Source organism: Rattus rattus, chromosome 9, assembly GCF_011064425.1.
Source record: "Rattus rattus isolate New Zealand chromosome 9, Rrattus_CSIRO_v1, whole genome shotgun sequence".
NCBI classification, from domain to species: domain Eukaryota; kingdom Metazoa; phylum Chordata; class Mammalia; order Rodentia; family Muridae; genus Rattus; species Rattus rattus.
Window position 1 is genome coordinate 37,959,338 of NC_046162.1, and position 19,517 is coordinate 37,978,854.

At 44.2% G+C, this 19,517-nt stretch overlaps 1 protein-coding gene and 1 pseudogene across 3 annotated transcripts in view; one reads left to right on the forward strand and one right to left on the reverse strand.

Annotated features, from left to right (window-relative positions):
- Glra1 (glycine receptor alpha 1) overlaps positions 1 to 19,517 on the reverse strand; it is a 90,956-nt gene that overhangs the window by 30,797 nt on the left and 40,642 nt on the right. The gene's annotated exons all lie outside the window — the stretch shown is intronic.
- On the forward strand, positions 6,550 to 9,548 carry LOC116909047 (annotated as a pseudogene).

Consider the following 19,517-nt stretch of genomic DNA (forward strand, 5'->3'; position numbering starts at 1 on the left):
CAACTCCTGCCCCCATTCTGGTTCCAGGAATGCACTCAACTCAGGATGTGAAAGACCTCTTCGATGAAAATGACACAACTCAATAAGAAAATATATGGGAAGGCAGAAGGAGCTTCCGCGTTCACAGACTGAAAGAGCCATTGTTAAAGACTCCCACCACCGGAAGCATTCACAGACACAAGGTAATCTTCACAGGGACAGAGAAATAATCCTCAAATCCACACGGAAGCACAAAAGCCCAAACAATCTTGAGTGGAAAGGGCAAAATTGGAGAGTAATGGAACCTGGCTTCAAGACATCCTGCTGAGCAGTAGTTAAAGATGCTGTGATACGGGCACAAGAGCAGATGCTCAGATCCGTGAGGTGGAATATGGCACGGGAAATAAATCCAGCATCTTCATTCTACTGCTCCTTAGTAAAGGTGCCAGCAGCAGACACCGGAGAAAAGACAACTTCATCGACAGAGAGTGCAGGGGAAAACTGGACATCCAGAGTAGAAGGCTGTCACCCTGTTCAGAAAACTATCTTAAAATAGGTAAGAGGCCTTAATGCAAACCCTTAGACTTTAAACTACTAGAGTCTGTGGGTTTTCGGGCAACTCCAAAAGCACAGGAAACAGAAAGAACCAACAAACTTAAGTCACAAGGCTCCTGCACAGCAAAGGACACTGTCCGTGGAACAAAGAAACACGAAGTCTGGGAAGTGCTCTTAACCACCGAGAAACATGCCTAGCTCCTGGATATCTTTAAAAATCATCTCCATCACTCACAGCAGCGGGAGCAGGAGCTGTGGCTGACTGTCACCCGCCTTTGGGACCCTTTCCTCCTACAGGGCTGCCTCATCTAGCCTCAATAGGATAGGATGTGCCTAGTCTTACTGCAACTTGATATGCATGCCAAGACTGTTGATAACCATGGGAGGCCTCCCCTTCTCTGAGGAGAAACAGAGGAAGAGTGGATTAGGGAGGGACCAGAGATGGGGATGGGGGAGGACTGGGAAGAGAAGAAGGAGGGGAAACTGTGGCCAGGTTATAAAGTAAAGAAATTAATTAATTAATAAAAATCATTGCCACCGTTTGAACACATGCGTTTCTGCTAGAAAGAGCTGTGGTGACTTTAGTCTCAACTAGATATTACATACACATGGTCCAGGAAAGCTAAATAGATTTCCCAGGATGCAAAGCAATTCCATGACTGAGGCAAGGCTTTTATGTTAATTGTCAATGGGACACAATCTAGAATCATTTGAGAGATGGGCCTCTGGATGAAAAGGAGCTTAACTCCAGCTTGCATCCACTGCTCTCTGCTTAAAAGTATTTGTTTTTGATTATGTGTATGTGCGTGTGCCTGTGCATCTGTATATACACCACATATGTGCAGAACCCATGGAGGCCAGCAGAGGGCGCCAGACTATTTGGAACTGGAGTTACAGAAGGTTGTGAGCTGCCATGTGGGTGCTGAGAACCAATTCATGGTTCCTCTGTAAGACCAGTTGAGTTGTCTTAACCACAGAGCCGTCTCTGCAGTCCCCTTTCTGCTTCTTGACTGTGGTTATATTGTGAATAGCTGCTTCAAGCTCTTATTGCCCTGATTCACCCACCATAGTAGACTGCACTTTTGAATTGTGAGGCAGAATAGACCCTGTCTCCTTTAAGACGTTTCTGTCAGAGTATTTTATCACAGCAATGAGGAAGTAACTAAGACACATGTCATTTTGACTTCCACCTCACTTCTTTTCCTACTCTGTGTTGTGTAACTTTAGAAGCTGTCTCAGGTCAGGGGAACTTGGTTCCAGTAAGCGGCAAAGCTGAGATTTGAACCCAGTAAGTTAGCGCTGTTGAAGCATTTAACCTGGCTCTCTTCAAGTTCCTGACCACTCAGTGCATCAGGTATAGCATGGAAATGTCACAGAGGGCAAAAGACAGGAAGCTTCTGTCCCAGCTCTCTCAGTGGCCACTTTCTGATTGGCTGAAGAACGTGGTCCACTGTGTGCCTTCCCTCTGTCCAGAGCTGGTGGAGTTAACTCCATTCTTTCTTGGGGTCTTGATAGTTTTCAGTCAAGAGCGTTAGAGGCACATCTCACTGTTGCGCCTGTGCTGTCCCCTGTCCAGACACCTTATATGAACTTTATCTTCCTCCCCAGCTGGATATCACACGCTAAGAGTTAGCTTTGCACACAGGAGCCAAGAGGGTGGTTTGGATAAGTGAAGCTAAGGATCCCGCTTTGCCTTTATGGGATCGAGAAATCTCAGTATGACTTCGAACATCATATAAAAATGCTGACAGCATCTGCTTTGATTGGATGCTGAATATCCATTAGAACTTTATACAAATTATGTATCTAAACCTTTTATCTATCATCCAAGCACTTGGGGCCCCATGATATCCTTCTCACAGGGAGGACACAAATTCATTGGCTTAAAGCAGAGGTCAAATTCTTTTTAGAATTTTTACTTATTTTATGTATGTGAGTACACTGTAGCTGTCTTCAGACACACCAGAAGAGGTCATCTAACCCCTTTACAGATGGTTGTGAGCCACCATGTGGTTGCTGGGAATTGAACTAAGGACCTCTGGAAGAGCAGTCAGTGCTCTTCACCACTAAGCCTTCATCCTCCTTTTTTAAAGATTTTTTTTTTTAAAGATTTCATTTATTTTACCCAAAACATTTTTAAAGCCAAGTTCCATCAACTTTATATTAAGTCTATTTTCAATATTGATTATTATGTTAAAACATTTTAAAGTGTTTTAAAATTAATTATTTGCTATTTAAATATTAAATATTCTGCTCAATATTTTAAAATGTTACTCAATATAAAATGAAGGTACTTTTAAAAGAAAAGCTCTATGTCAGAAATGAAGGAAGGAATACAATATGCAGAATCTATCTAGACCCTGCTGAGCTGTGTCACAGTGTCAGAGTTAGGAGGACTCTAGTTTGGAAGACTGAAAATAAGCGTGGAGTGCCGGACACACTTTTAATCCCAGCACTCAGGAAGCAGAGGCAGGTGGATCTCTGAGCTCAAGGCCAGCTTGGTCCACAGAGAGCTTTCCAGGACAGCCAGGGCTACACAGAGAAACCTTTGAAACAACAACAACAACAACAACAACAACAACAACAACAACAACAACAACACAAAAACCAAACAAAGATAAAAGAAACAAAAGGAAATATAGGTGGATTTGTAAGAGGCTGTTGAGGGGTACAGACGGAAGCTCCGGTGTTGACCTTGAGTCTGTGACCCACAGGGGTGAGATGCACCACTTGAAAAGGAAATCACTACAAAGGCTGAAGGGAGGCCAGGGAGTTTGCGCAGTAGGCAGGGTGCTTGTTTTGCAAGCACGAAGACTTGAATCAGGATCCCCAGCATCCGTGTAAAAGCCTGTCACTGTGGTATACATCTACAACCTAAGGAATGGAGGGGCAGAGACAGAAAGAGTCTGGAGACTCACTGGCTAGCAAGTCTAATTGAAATGGAAAGCCACTAGGGTTGGGGATTTAGCTCAGTGGTGGAAAGCACAAGGCCCTGGTTTGGTCCCCAGCTCCGGAAAAAAAAAAAAAAAAAAAAAAAAAAGCGGAAAGCCACAGCATCACTGAGACCCTGTCTCAAAAAAAAAAAAAAAAAAAAAGTGGGTAGGAATAGAAGAAGACACCTAGTGTTGACATCTGGATCTCACAGGCACTCACACTGGTGAGCACATTCTCCTCCATGTGTGCCCGTGTATGACACTGCCCACTCCCTAAAGGCAGAAGTGCCCAGTATTCTCTTCTACTAAGAAGGACCAAGACCAAATCTATATTTGCTTTTGTAAGGGGGGAACACTAGAATTTAGCAGGGGAGAAATATTAGTCTTGAGAGCCATAGAGACTCAGGATGACAGTCTAGAGAGGCAACCAAGCCCACCAATCAGTGACCTTGGCTTCCCAGCCAGGGTTAGCTTTGAGCCAGAAGAAGGTCAGGATGCAGGGTAAAGGTCAGCTGAACTCTTGAAGTTGCTCCTAGCCAGAGGGGAGTCCCACAGGCCTCAGCTTTGAGGCTGGTTTAGGGAGCTTCGGGAGTCCATGCAGCAGCATAGCCTCTGGGGAGGGGGCTCCTATAGTGTGTGCTTCGGTCCCTCGGGCTTGAGTTGTTATATGTTCCACCATCACCTTGAAAATGGAGCCACCACTTCAGTGTATCCTCCATTGCAAAAACACCTTTTTCATTCCCAAGGCATCACCAGCTTTATGCTCCCACAGATGATGCTGGCCAGGCCCAAGAGTATACTTGTGACCTTGGAACCTAAGCCCATGTGGTGCCGTGGTTTCAATGGACGGGTGTCCAGCCCAGCACTAACACCAGCCTAAGACTGTGGAACCTGTCAGTGTGTGTATCCAGCTTCAGAGGTCCAGCTAGGCTAGCAGCCCCCATCCCCAGTACAGCTGCAAATCCCCTAATCATCTGGAGCCCAGGGCCTTGTATAACTTGCTGATCTCAGTTACTCTTAATGCTCTTTTGGGACAAAATCATGTAGTTCAGGCTTGTCTCTAATGGACTGCATAGCTGAGGATTACTGTGGACTTCTGTCTTTCTGCCTCTACCCCTGAGCACTGGGATTGCAGGCATGTACACCGTAGCTGGTTTACGTGCTTCTGGAGATGGAAGCCGGGGCTTCGGACACTTCATCAACTGAGCTCCAACTGAGTTACTCTTGAGGGAGTCACATTAGTGAGGTGACCCACAACTGAGGCCTGAGCATCCCAACCAACCAACCAACACCTCAGTACCTTCCCTATGACAGTCTCTACAGAAGGCTTCTTCATGGAGCTGGCAGGTATGGCTGTCCTCCAAGATGCTCAGATGCTCACGCAAAGACTGAAAGAATGTGCTGAGCAGAGACAGGACGTTCGTAAGGGGATACAATGAGGACAGAGCAGGTGTCACAAGCACAGTGAGGCTCTAGCTATTGTCACCAAAGAAAAGGAATTCAAAACAATGACCTAGGGGAGGGGGAGTGGGATACAGTGTTGTGAAAGGGAACATAGGTCATGTGTCCAACTCAGGAAGATAATTCAGTATGTGGGAGATGGTGTGGAAGAGTCAGCAAAGAGAAGGTGCGGTCATGGGAAACAAACTCAGCACAGAACTAAGGTACAAGAACAAAGGGATGGGGGTTGGGGATTTAGCTCAGTGGTAGAGCACTTGCCTAGGAAGCGCAAGGCCCTGGGTTCGGTCCCCAGCTCCGGAAAAAAAGAACAACAACAACAAAAAAAGAACAAAGGGATGACAGGACTTAGGAGAGAAAGTTAATAAACAGAAATTTGCATCGTGGGCATTCTGGAAGGTTCAGGAAATCTGTTAGTGTAATAGCAGCTAAAGCTTACCAGATCTTGAGAGAGGTGTGAACTTCTAGATCTATGAAGCTCAAAAGTCTCTAAAGGAGTGGGGGGTGGCTCAGCTGTTAAGAGCACAGGCTGCTCTTTCAGAGGTCCTGAGTTCAATTCTCAACAACCACATGGTGGCTCACAACCATCTGTAATGGGATCTGATGCCCTCTTCTGGCATGCAGGTGTACATGCAGATAGAGCAGTCATAGAAATCAAAATATTAAAAAAAGTCTCTAAATAAGGGGCTGGAGATATGGCTCTGAGGTTAAGAGTGTATACTGCTCTCACAGAGGGCCAGAGTTCAGTTCTCATCTCCCATGTTGGGCGGCTCACTACTGACTGAAAGTCAAGTAAGTCCCAAGGGATCGAATGCCTTTGGTCTCTGAAGATATTTGTGCTCATGTGCACAGACCCACACAAACAGGCACACATGCATGTAACTCAAATAATAAAAATACATATATTTGTTGGGGTTGGAGAGATGGCTTAGAGGTTAAGAGCACTGGCTGCTCTTCCAGAGGACTTGGGCTTGATTCCCAGCACCAAAATGGCAGATCGCAACCTTTAGTAACTCCAGTCACAGGGGATCTGACAATTTCTTTTGGTCTCTATGACAGAGGTTCTCAACCTTCCTAATGCTTTAATCCTTTAACACCATTCCTCATGCCATAGGACCCCAATCATAAAAATATCTTTTCATTGCTACTTCATAACTGCAATATTGTTAATGTTATAAATCATGACGTAAATATCTGTGTTTCCTGATGGTCTTAGGCAACCCTTGTGAAAGGATCATTCAATGCCCAAAGGGGTTGAGAACCACTGCTCTATGAGAATCAGGCATTCACATGGTACACAGATATACATGATACACAAAAACACCATACACAGAAGATAAGGTGAAAAAAATTTTTTTTAAAGTCTCCAAGCATGAGATGTCTCCAAGAATAAAGCTACTTGCCCCGTAGCCTGATGACCTAAGTTTGATTTCAGGACCCACACAGTGGAAGGGAAAAGTCTGACTTCTGCAAGCTGTCCTCTGACCGTCACCGAAATGCTGTGGTGCTCTGCCCCTCCCACAAACAATCAAACAAACAAGGCAGTGAGATAAGAGTCTCCAAATAGACACAACCCCAAAAGGCCCTTTCTGGGTTACTATGGAAAAGACTGTCAACATGTCAGATGGCGCCAGATGTGGTGGCACACACATTTAACCCCAGCACCTGGCGGGCAGAGGTAGGTGGCTCTCTGCGAGTGTGAGGCCAACCTGGTCTACATATATTCCAGCTCTATTGCCTACCTGAAGACCTTCTATCTCAAAAAAGTCAGATAAAGTATTCCATAAACAATAACAGAGGAGTATCAAGTGTCATAGATCCCATTAGATCCTCTAAATGTACATTTCTTTGCAGATTGGGAGAGAATGGGGTGATACATTCAGAGTAGAAAAAAAAAGCCACTCTCTGAGAGACTAATAAGTGAGATGCACAGGAATAGCCTCAGTGAGACCCAACCTCAGGGTCTCATGTAGCCCAGGCTGGCCTCAAACTCACTATGTAGCTGAGGATGACCTTGAACTATTGATCCTTCTGTCTTTACCTCTAGAGTGCTGGCCTTATATTTGTGAGCCACTGTGTCTGATTGTATGTGGCACAGGGGATTGAATTCCAGATGTCATGCACGCCAGACAAGCACGCTATCAACCGAGCTACACCCTCTGCCCCTTAGGCGTGTGTTTTAATTTAATAAGTAGAACCCAGATGTATTGTAGTGCATCTCATTTACAGGATGAATTTGTAGACATGTTGAAATAATTCTGAAGTACAAGAAAAGGAAGGTCGTGGAGCAGGATTTGACAGTAATACAGCATCATTTGAGAGGCAGGGTCTCCATGTCCTGATGAGCACTGGCTAATCTATGTTCACAGTGAATATATGTGTGTACATGCTCATGTGTATATATGCATGTACATCTACACATGTGAGTCCATATATGAGGAAGCCTGAGACCAGCATCTTATGTTTTCCTTGGTTGCTCTCCGCCTGTCTTAGTTAGGGTTTTACTGCTGTGAACAGGCACCACGACCGAGACAAGTCTTATAAAGGACAACATTTAATTGGGGCTGGCTTACAGGTTCAGAGGTTCAGTCCATTATTAACAAGGCGGGAATATGGCAGCATCTAGGCAGGCATGGTGCAGGCAGAGCTGAGAGTTCAACATCTTCATCTGAAGGCTGTTATGAGGTTACTGGCCTTCAGGCAGCTAGGACAAGGGTTTTAAAGCCCAAGCCCACAAGGCCATACTTACTCTAATAAGGCCACACCTCCCAACAGTGCCACTCCCTGGATCAAGAATATACAAACCATCATACCACTTTATTTTTATTTTTGAGACAGAACTTACTGGGACCCAACTAGTTGGCCAACAAGTCCTAGAGATCCTCCCATTTCCTGCATGACACTAGGACCATAGGTGAGCCCCACTCATCTTTTTCTGTAGGTGCTGGGTGTAAGCAAGTCACCCTGATTTCACAAGTATCTTACCTACTGTCTCTATTTTTAAAGTTTTTTTTATTTATTTTCATGTGTATGTGTGTGTGGTTTGCATGAGTTCATGTACATCACATGTGTGCCTAGTGTCCACAGAGGCTAGAAAAGGGCATAGGATTTCCTGTAGGCAGTTGTGAGCTGTCATGTGGGTGTTGGGAAGTTAACCCGGGTCCTCTACAAGATCAGTCAGTGCTTTTAACCACTGAGTCATCTCATCTTGTCACAGGAAAAGGGCTTGTCAAAAGGAAAAGGGTAGTCAGGAAACATGTATTTTAGGTACCTTTTGAACCTGGATAAAATTTCTAAGATAGTTTATTTCTCTTTATTCTGGTTTTGTGATTGCCAAAAGTAATAGTTGCTTGAGGATCTTAGTATGTGGGCAGTGGCAAGAGAGTTCCTTTGTGAGCCTACGAGCAAGCCCCATTGCCTTTGTGAGCCTACGAGCAAGCTCCATTGTAAACTGGAATCACTTGCCAGTCTGGTCTCTCCACTTCAGTCTATTTTAGATTATATGGTTGAGTGGAGTCTCCTTGAATTCGGTTCGATGGAGAGCTATATACTCTGGGCTGTCAGAAACTCCTGGCTGTGGCTTCCTCTTCAGTCACTGACTGAGAGCAAGCCATGAGAAAATGCTTCTAAGACTGCCCGCAGACTCCTTTTCTGCCTGTTGCAGAATCTAATGGCCTCTGCCTTCTCTCTGTCATCGGTGGAGTGTTGAGTGCCTCTATAAATGCAAAGGATGCATCATGTTTGGAAAACATTGGGAAGATGTCGATTACTTCCCTGTGAGCTTCCGTGAACTCAGTGACATCCTAGTTAGAATTGGAAGGGCTTTTCATACAATTAAAAATGTTGATCTGAAGTTCATTTGGAGGGAATTAGACTTCATGAAAGCATTCTGTGTGAGTGCTGAATGATATAACAGCAAGATCCAATAATTTATACAATCAATATGCAGCAATATTGTTGCTATGGTTATTATTAATGTTATATAGTTATAATTATATGTTATGTAGACGTAGTTGCTAATACTGTTGTATTAATTAATAATATCAATAAATAAAACTAAAAAACAAAACAAAATTATAAAATATGAGGCACTGACTGAGCTTGGGTGCTGGCGGAGCCCATCGTGGTGATGACCCCCAAACAATGGGCCTTAGGTACTACAGGTGAGAAGGTGCTGTGGTCGAGGCCTTTATCAGTGATGTTTTGCAGTGAGACTTGCAGAAGGCACTGGACCATTGAGACTTAGGCATATGACAGCTGTTCTTATACCTTCACCTGAGAAATGTCATTGAGTCATTCCAGGAACCTATTTACTCAGAGTTATATGTGCACGTGGATTTGGGCTGTAACTTCTTCATTGACACAGCGGTCCCAGATCTTTCACATATCCATGTGTCTCTGGGATATGACTTTTTCCTGGAGTTGAAACTGGCTGAAGTTCTCAAGTTCGTTGACTGAAAGAGCTCTCTCCTCACAGAGCTCAGGATCAGCCTCGTCAAGGACTCTATGAATATCAAGGCCCAGATCCTCACCGTGCTGGGAGGACATAGAGAAGTACAAGGCCTGCAGAACTTCCCAGAGCCATGTCCCTGCTCACTGCTTCCTCCCATCCTCCAATATTAAAGAGCGTGAAAGAGTCGCGTAGCCCTTCTCTCCCTGGTAACTCTCACTGATTGACTAGATGTCCCAGAGACAAAGTTCCTGGAAGACCCATCCTGTCTGTAGAACCTCTGAAACACCCTAGAGGCCTCACATCCAACTTGTGCTTTCCTCCTGGCTTTATGCTTTGCTCTCTTTTGTCACCTTGTGAACCTTGACCCCCCCTCCTCCCATCTCAATTCCTTTTCCTAGATATTTGTTCCTATGTCCTTTCTATTACCATAAAGAATGTAGTGTATATAGAAGCAAAAATAGGATGTTTTGGAGTTTCAACAGACAGGATGGCTCTTGTAAGAGAACAAGAGAGGACTTTACCAGACATGACTATGGAGTTTCACAGTGATTTAAGGTGTGGTACTGCTGTAGAGACAAGACAGGAGAAGGAGAAGGAGGGAGACATGAGGCTAGGAATTGTGTAGGTAGAATTCAATTTATGAGAAAGACAGTATTTCAAGCTAGTGGAAAAGCCTGTGCATGGTGACACATATACTTTTAATCCTACCACCGAGGAAGGCAGAGATAGGAGGATATTTGTGAGTTCAAAGCCAGGTTGGTCTACTTAGCACGTTCCAGGGGAGAACTGGTTGCATAGTGAGACCCTGTGTCAAAATCAAAACCAAAACCAAACAGTGGCTTCTTTCAAAATGGTGTTAGGAACAAGTTGTGGTGGCCTAATCTTGTAATCCTGGCACTTTGGAGATGGAGGCAGGGGGATCAGGAGCTTAAGGCCATCTTAGTTAGGAATTAGAGGGCAGCCTAAAATACATAAGACTCTGTCTTAAAAAACACAAAACAAAACATACACCAAAGGTATTGAAGTCCTTGCTACTCAACAGCAAAAGAACGAGTTAAGCAACCAAGAAATAAATACTCACAGAAATCTAGACAAAGTAGATTAGAAAGTTACAGATGAAAAAAAGAAAGAAATCCAAGGCTCTGCAAGTAAGAATACTCAATGCTGCACAAGCATGAAGACCTAATTTCGAGTCCACGACACATGCATAAGAATCCAGGTGTGGACATGCATGCCTGCAACCCTAGTCCAGTTGCAGATGGGAACAGGAGAGTCCCTGGGATTTGCTGGCCAGCCTTATTGGAAAATGGCCAACTCCAGGTTCAATGAGAGAACTTGTCTCAAAAGAATAAGGCAGAGAGTGATAGGGTATGTATGCATGAACACACATGCACACACACACACATACAGACAGCAACAGAGAGACAGACAGAGAGACACATAGAGAGACAGATACAGAGAGACACACATAGAGAGACACACAGAGACAGAGAGACAGAGAGACACACACAGAGACAGAGAGACAGAGAGACACACAGAGAGACAGAGGTACAGAGAGAGACACAGAGAGACAGAGAGACACACAGAGAGAAATCTGTATATTATTCAAAATATTCAATCACTATACAGGAGACTCAGATTTGCTGAGACTTGAGAGTGCAAATTAAAAGTGACAGCAAAGTACCATTTTGAAAATCAGATTTGGCGATGATAAGAAGCTTAATAATATCCTGTATGAAGAATGAAGAGAAATGATCGCCACTGCGGGCAAGCAGGTGACGAAGGCTTCACTATAAGGGGGCCGGATAACAATATCTCTCAAAATATTTTCAAAAGGTGCACCCGGAGCTGGAGAGATCGCTTGGTGGAGGATCGCTCAGTGGAGGAGGTGCTTGCTGCATAAGTACAAGGACTTAAGTTTAATTCCCAGCACCCACATAGAGTGTCGGGTGTGGTGGTATGCACAGCGCGAGGGTTTGGAGACAGGCGATCCCTGGGGCTTGCTGGCCAGCCAGTCTAGCAGAACTGGTGAACTCCAGGGTTAGTGAAAGTCTCTGTCTCAAAAGAATAAGATGGACTGAAAGGATGGCTCATTGGGTAAGTCCTTTGCTGCCTAAGTCTAATGATTTGTGTTCAATTCTTGGAGACTACATAAAGGTGGGAGAGGGAGAAGAGAATCTATTGTTAAAAAATGTCCTCTGACTTTCACCCGTGCAATGTGGCACATGTGTGTGAACACACACAATCATTAAACAACAACAAAAAAACCCAAATACAATAAAGCTTTTAAAAGGGTGGAAGAGACACCAGGTCCCTCTCTCCTCTCTTATCTTCCCCTTTCCCTTTCTTCTCCTCTCTCCTATCTTCTCGTCTTCCTATAGCCCCCTTTCTGCCCTCTTTTGTATCTCTCTCTTTCATTTCCTGTCCCCTCACTTTTTGGAGGGAAGAAGACCTGAAATGACACGGCAGAACGTAGCTCTGTCTCACTAGAAACTAACTCTGATGGCACCTTGACCTTGGATTGTAGTCTCCAGAATTGTTACAAATTCTGTTACAGTTGACAAATTGGGTCAATCACTAATGCTTGGGCAGCCTGCTCTATGACATTTTGCTGAGGAATACAGCAGTGTGCAGCCTTGCCATACATCACACCTTCCCTGGCTATATGTGTTGATATGGAAACAGAGTGTTGAGCTTGGTACCTGAGGACCAGAGCCCCAGAGAGCCTTCTGGTCTACCACAGACTCTGGATGAGGAAGAAATGATCTTTTGTTGATTGAAGACATACATGCTGGATTCCTCACCCTGGGAAGGTCTAGCCTAAGAGAAGTTGAACGGAGCCACAGCCCTAGAACTCAATGTCACACTTAGCACCCCTAGGGCTGTGAGTGGGGAGTTAAGAACACAAGGATAGAGCCAAGACAGCAAACAAAAACAAGCAGAAAGCTATCTTTTTGTGTTTCTATGTTGGATTCCTTGGTCGATAGCTCAGTGGTTGATGATATCTTGTACTTCTGTAGCAACTGCAGAAGACTTTCATGTCCAGTGCTCTATGTGAGCCTGTGATCCACTCTGAGACACAGAGGGAACCACACTCAGAGGTGTTTCATGGTGGCAGAGTATCTAGTTTTTTTCTGTACTGTGATAGAACACTTTGATCATAATCAACTTAGGGGAAGAAAGGGTTTATTTCAGCTTAGACTTCCAGGCCACAGTCCATCATTGAGGGAAGTCATGACAGGAACTCTAGGCAGGGACTTGAACAGAACACCAGGGAGAATGCTGTTTGCTTACTTGCTCACAAGCTCATGATTAGCTAACTTTATTGTACAGACCAGGGATGCCTAGGGTTGGTGCTACCCATAGTGGACTGGGCCTCTTCTATCAATCAAGAGTCCCCTTCTCACAGACATGGCCAAAGACCAAACCGATGTAGGCAATTTATCCATCAATGCTCTGTTCTCAGAAGACTCTCAGCTATGTCAGGTGGACAACGTTAACTGAGATCAAAATACATTGTGCAGCTGAATGTACACTTCTCTTCATGTATACATATGAGCCCAGTGCACACACATTCACAGCCATGCTCCACATAGGCACTTATCTTTGATGTTACATGTCTAGTTCCAAGATGGTATCTGCATACACATGTGCATGTGTGTTAATCTACATGGCCCCACAACCTCACAATCCACACATGTACACTAGTCCTGCACAGGAACATAGTTGCTGTACTACACAATGCAATCACATATGTACATACATGTGGGAAAGCTCCTTGCTTCGTGCTGCATTCTAGATCTAGGTAAGTTGCTACTTCATAGCTGTAATTTTGCTACTGTTATGAATCATAATATAAATATCTGATATGCAGGATATCTGATATGTGACCCCCAAAGGGGTTGTGACCCACAGGTTGAACTACTGGTCTAGATATTTCTCTTGTAGATAGAATTGCTGTAGAAGGGTTTCTTCTCCATTTCTTCTTTTTATCCCCGTCCCCCATCTTTCTTCTGCCTTCTGAGACAGCTCTAGGAAGGTTAGATGAGAGCTAAGATGGTCCTTTCCCTCCTCTTGGTGGGATGGGGAGAGGCCACTGGGGTCCTTCTTCCCATCCATGCTTTTGGCTCAGTTATTCTGGTGAATAAAGCCAGGTTTCCTGAGGGAAGGAGAGGGAAAAGGTGGGAGGGATGGAGGGAAAGAAGGAGGGAAGGAAAGACTCCGATTGGGCTCTCCAGTTGCTTCTAGAGATCTACTACTCTCCTGCTGTTCTGGGGAACCAATGATGCCTGGCAAGGTTCTGACATGGTGACTTCATCTACACTGCTATAATCCCTTCGTGCTTGGGTTCTGTGAGGCTAGAGAGGTAGAGCCTTGGGGATTTGTGGTCAACATCAATCCTTGAAATTGTATCTTATTCACCTGATGTAATTGTCGTCTTGGAGGCTTACTGCCTTAGTCTGCTAACCCAGGTCTAGTCCTGGAAGCTTCTAGCTTTTGTAAGTCTTATCTAGGCCTAGAACGTTTTCAGCCTCTTAGACTTGCTGTTAAATACACTCACCCTTTCTAGCTCCTTTTGAACTCTGGTTGGCTATTCATTTCAGCTGTTTTGGTTCAAACTCCTCTCCTCGCTGATGGATTCAATCTGGCTTCTCTGTTTCTCTTGAATTGCTCTGCTAAGTCTCATACTAACATTGGAATCTGTTCTATTCTTCTGGCTCCTTCTCGTTCTCTAGCTCATTCTGTGTTTGCCTGTGTCTAGTGTTTCTCTCTCTGCAACCTGCCTCTGTACAGCTGTCCCAGTAAAACTGCTTTCTCTCTCTCTCTCTCTCTCTCTCTCTCTCTCTCTCTCTCTCTCCACTCTCTCCTCCTCCTGCTCCCTCTAGTAGCTTCCCTTTCCTCTCCTCATGAGTTGGGCGTATTCTAGTCTGTCAAATCTTTTTCTGATTTGTCACTTCGTCTGCCATTCAATTAGACATCACTTTCAAACATAGGTGCGTCCTTCTACAAACTAACTTTACCTTCATTGTTTGGGATTAAAGGTGTGTACTAAGGGCATGTCTGTATTCCAGCCAGAAGGATTAAAGGTGTGCTAAGGCTGAGCCACACCACAACTAGAAACAGATTTTTCCAGTAAATAACATAATCTTGGGGTTCACAGCATGATCAAATATCCTGCAATGAATCCTCTTTCTGGTAGGCAATATTTCATTCCCTGTCAGTCAGTGAGCTCCCTCTCAGCTTGGATGCCCTTAATGAAATCAGACAAACAAATTTGGGTGACCTCAAGTGTACAGGAGAACTTTGAGGTGAGGAAGATCTGAGTTCAAATTCTAACCAGGCTACTTACTAGCTGTGTGTCTTTAGGTAAATACCCTAAGGTTTCTGGTTCTCAGTTTCTGCACTTCTTACTTGGAGTGATCTTGCCTACTGGGTTGCTGGGAGTACAAATGAGATAACAGAAGCAGAATGTTCTATTCACGGCTTGGCACACAGCAGCATCTCAACGGTTCTCATAAACAAGTTGCTGATCTTGCTGTTACCATGAGCCCAGGCTGGCTCTGCAAATGCATCCTGAGAGGCTGGGGAGGATGTATGCATGGGGAAGTTTATTTGATAGGATCTAAGGCAGCAATTTTCAACCTGTGCATCAAGACTGCTTTGAGGGGTCAACAGCAGCAAAATTATGGATATAAAGTAGTAATGAAAATAATTTTATGGTTGGGGTCACCATAGCATGAGGAACTGTATTAAAGGGTTGCAGCATTAGAAAGACTGAGAACCACTGCTCTTAGGGAAGAGGAAAGTTCAGGGAGAGGATACTTTGGCTCTGCAAAGAAATCCACTTGGGCTTTTGGAACAATGTTTTGTTCTGTGCGACCTTTCATAAATGGCCTTGAACTCTCAGAGATCCCCCCAGCCTCTGCTTTCCAAGTGTTGGGACTTAAAGGCATGAGCCACCACGGCAGTCAGTTTCTACAAGTTTTTCTCTGGGTCTGAGATTTTAGATTTCTTTCTGAGTCATATGCAAAGTAAATTAAACAAATATTGATAATTAGGAAGATAATGACAAAAGTATCGTAGTATTCTGAAGTGTGTGGGATGGCGGGGGTGGGGTGGGGCTGCCTCTCCCCTGCTTGATAGGCAGGGCCTGAGCCCTGTGGGTCATCCCAAGGGAAGTGTTTGACTTGTTCTTCATTCTGCTCTGAACCCTGACATTTCCTTGGGCTCCTTCTGTGTGTTGTCCCCAGAGTCACCGTCTCCTGTCTTCCACTTAGAGCTATGTGTGCTATGGTTGGGTTTCCACTTTGCACTCAACCATTTAAGCATGTATGTATGAATGGTATGTAAATATTTGTGTGTGTGTGTGTGTGTGTGTGTATGTGTGTGTGTGATTATGTCCTTTCTTATAGAGTTGGCTTATTTCCATAAGCAGGTGATCCAGCCCCTGGTCTGTTTAATCAATTATTAAAATTTAATCAATTAATTAAAATTAATTAAAAATAATGACTTGATTGACATGCTCATCTAGAGGCTGTGAGTTAGCATCAGGTGTTGTTCTTCAGGTGCAACCTATCTTTTTTTTTTTTTTTTTTAAGTGGCCCAGGGCTCACGGACTAGGGTCTGCCGGCTGCCAGTGAGCCTCAGGGACCTGCCTGTCTCCATTTCCTCTGCACTGAGGTTACAAGGGTTAAAGTGGGCTTTGGGGGACAGATTTCTGGCCCTCATGCCGTGTGGCAAACACTTTTACCAACTGAGCCAGATTCTCCCAGCTCAGTAGTCTTTTGCACATACACCCACACCTTCTTGACCTGGTCAAGACAAGTTTATTTGCAAAAGAACGGATTTTGATCCCTTTGATCTCTATGAAGAGCTCGGTGATATTGCAAGTCTCCAATGGAAGGACAGATCCAGTGTTTGTAAGCGTCGAGGACCAAGCGACATCTGGGTTGGATAGACGGCACATCTGCTTTGGCTTCCTTGTTTACCAGAATGAGTTTCTGCAGCTGCACTGCTGTGTTGGCTGTTGAGGTTGATCGATTCAGGAAACAGGACATCAGCTGGACATAAATGTCCAGTACGGTCTGGGGAGGGACAAGCAACCAGACTGGTATAGTCCTAAGTGTGACAGTGGGAATCCAAGATGCCAATGAGGGGCCCCTGGAGGTGCTCAGCTGGCTTTGAACTTGTCATGTAGCCCAGGGTGACCTTGAACTCCTCCTCCTCCTGTCTCCATCTCCTGAGTGCTGGGATTAGAGCTGTGAACAAGCACTCGGTGTACGTGGTCTTGGGGATCAAATCCAGGGCATCCTGCATGCTAGGTAAACACTGTACCAATGACATCATCTCCCCCGCCCAAAGTTTTCTGCTTGCACAGACAGTCATGGTGTGATTGTAGAAAACAGAGACAGGATTTCCTACTATCGCTGCTGGTTGTGCATATTTCAAATCGGTATCTTTGCATTGCGTTTTGTCAGAATGTTTGATTTTGCAAATTGCTGTTTAGACTGCTGACTTGAGTTTTATGTAAAAAAAAAATGGAGTGTGTTTTGGTTTGGGATTAGGGCAGAATTTCCAACAATATCTAAAAAGGTCTTAAACACACATCTGCCAATTTTGACTATATTGATGTAATGTATATTGATGGCTTTCGGCACTGATGATTCTGAATCAAAATATTGACCAATTCTTGCAAATGCTGACAATGCCCTGTATCCTACAGTGTCAAGCATCTGGTCAGGATTAAATTCTTGGGCTAGGGAAGAGTCCTTTGCAAGCACGAGAACCTAAATCAGAATCTCCAAAAGGCTGGTGTGGGTGTGTACCCCTCGAATCTCAGCACTCAAAAGCAGAAGCGAGCAGATCTCTGTGAGTTCAAGGTCACTGTGGCCTGGACTACATAGGAAGGTCCAGCATAAGAAGTTCCAGGCCAACCAGAGATGCACAGTAAGACTCCCCTTCCCCCTTTTAAACTAAGCAGGCAAGGCTATGAGCATTTGCACCCCTAGCACTGCTGGGCAGAGACATCAAGGTGCCAGGAATTCACCTCACATGGCAAGCTAGGGACCCTATCTCAAGGCAACAGAGCAGAGAGAGATGAGAGAAATAGAGGAAGATACCTAGTGCTCTCCTCTGGTCTCGTGATGGTACCCACTCACACAGGCACAGGCACAGGCACAGGCACAGGCACACACAAGCACATAGGCACACAGGCACATAGATACGCACACACACACCCATGTACATATACAAAATTCTAATTTACTTATTTAAAAGCAAGCTAAGCACATCTATTGCTTTAGTATAAACATTTGCTTTTGTCTTTAATAAATGGTGAAATTACATAATATTAAAGATTGTCTTAAGATAAATCGCTATGATTATCAGTAAATATTTAATTTGCATGCTTATTTTATATACTTACAGACTGGGGACATGTAAAAGGATATGTAAAAGTTTACTGTACACAGAGTAGAGAAAATGTAAGAAGCTTTGGCAGGGAAGACGAGAGGCAGATGGCTGTGAGTTGGGGACATGAGGTGGCAGAGTGGGTTTTGGGAAAGGGACTGGCTGAATCTTAGTCTGCTCACAAGCTGACTCCAGACCATTCTATTTTTTTTAATTATTTATTGTATTCTTTTATTTTTTCCTCACAAGCTAGATAACTCCCTCCATATGAGTACAACTGACTTATGTTTTGTTTTGAGTGACTGAGAAAAACGTTTGAACTGCCACTTTATACATTTGTAATTCCTAATGTATTTACTCCTCGAGGAAATGTAAAGACATCGATGCTAGATGAATGAGATACAAAATTTCCAATATCCAATGAAAAAATAGATCAGAAAAAAAGAAAAGAAAATACTTCGTAGGGCTGGAAAGATGGTTCAGTGGTTAGCACCTGGCTGATGGTTCAGAGGAGCCCAGCTTTGGTTCCAGCACACACATGTTCCCTCACAAACATCTGTGACTCCAGTTCCAGAGGATCTGATGCCCTCTTCTGTTCCCCTCAGGTACCAGGCATGCACAGGGCATGATGAACATACATATATGCAAACAAAAGATGCTTACACATATAAGAATAAAGAAACTAAATGTTTTAAAAAAGAAAAAAAAGATACAAAATTTCCCATAAGTCTGTGGGTCAGAGACTATCACTATTAACACTTACCAATCTTCGCCTTGAGTCCCCCACCCCAGAAGACATTAAACAGAGAGCAAATAACACAGCGGGCCCAGTCTATCACTTCAGCATCTATAACCAGCATTTTCCTCCAGTCTGTGGGTCAATTTGCAAGTCATCAGCAGTTTTTCATTTTTTGATTTATTTTTGAGACAAGATCTTACCATGTAGCACAGTACAGTGGTTTGAAGGAAAATGGCCTCCATAGGCTCATAGGGAGTGGCCCTCTTAGGAGGTGTGGCCTTGTTGGAGGAAATGTGTCACTGCGGGCAGGCAGGCTTTGAGGGCTCAGATGCTCAAGCGGGCCCAGTGTAGCATTCTCTTTCTGCCGCCTGCTGATCTGATGTAGAACTCTCAGCTCCTTCTCTAGCGGTCATGTCTGTCTGGTTACTGCCAGGGAACTCCATGATGATAATGGACTAAACCTCTGTAAGCCAGCCCCAATGAAATATTTTCCTTTATAAGAGTTGCTGTGGTCATGATGTCTCTTCATAGCCATAGAAACAGTAACTAAGACACCCAGACTGGCTTTTAAGTCATTCTCCTCCTGCCTCAGATGCCTGAGAATTATAGCCTGATGTTGTTACAGGTGTGCATTGCCACAGCCAGACACACTTCTATTTAATCCTTATCCTGTTGCTGGATGTGCGTGTGTGTGCGTGCGTGTGTGTGTGTGTATGTGTGTTGTGTGTGTGTGTGTATGTGTGTGTATTCAGGTGGATGCACATATATGTGTGTGTATGTGTATTCAGTTGGATGTACATGTGTGTGTGTGTGTATTCAGGTGGATGTACATATATATGTGTGTATATTCAGGTGGATGTACAGATATGTGTGTATGTGTGTATTTAGGTAGACAAACATATATATGTTTGTGTAATGTGTGTATGTGTGTATTCAGGTAGATGTACATATATATATGTGTGTGTGTGTGTGTATTCAGGTGGATGTACAT